The 377-nt window shown below is 44.0% G+C and overlaps 2 protein-coding genes across 2 annotated transcripts in view; one reads left to right on the plus strand and one right to left on the minus strand.

The window, feature by feature from the left end:
* The window catches only part of CACNA2D3 (calcium voltage-gated channel auxiliary subunit alpha2delta 3), a 786,579-nt gene that overhangs the window by 115,661 nt on the left and 670,541 nt on the right, over positions 1–377 (minus strand). The window lies entirely within an intron of this gene.
* LRTM1 (leucine rich repeats and transmembrane domains 1) overlaps positions 1–377 on the plus strand; it is a 57,513-nt gene that overhangs the window by 24,620 nt on the left and 32,516 nt on the right. The window lies entirely within an intron of this gene.

A 377-nucleotide genomic window follows, 5' to 3' on the forward strand; every position in this document is an offset into this window, starting at 1 on the left:
CCGGCCAATGGCCGGCCCCTCGGCCAGCTTTGGCTTTCAGCGCGGCTCAGCCGAAGTTACGGCTGGATCCTTTGGCTGCGTCGTGAATAGACCCCTATATTTTTATATTATATGTATCTGTTAATTAAGGGCATATTCTAACTTTTGCAAGTTATAATTTTTTTGCATTGGAACCAGCAAAAGCATTGCAAGTGTGATTGTGGGTTCAATGTACAAGCTCCTGCAGACTATTGCCCCATCTTTGAATCCCTACAGAGGTGCAGATCTTTGATTATGGCTCTGGGGAAAGTAAAACATGTGGTGACACCATTGCACTTGTGCTCCATTGAGGTCTGTAAATGGAAGATGTGGATGTGTGTGCCTGAATAAAAAAAAAA

Source organism: Nanorana parkeri, unplaced genomic scaffold, assembly GCF_000935625.1.
Source record: "Nanorana parkeri isolate BGI_ZX_2015 unplaced genomic scaffold, ASM93562v1 scaffold189, whole genome shotgun sequence".
NCBI lineage: Eukaryota > Metazoa > Chordata > Amphibia > Anura > Dicroglossidae > Nanorana > Nanorana parkeri.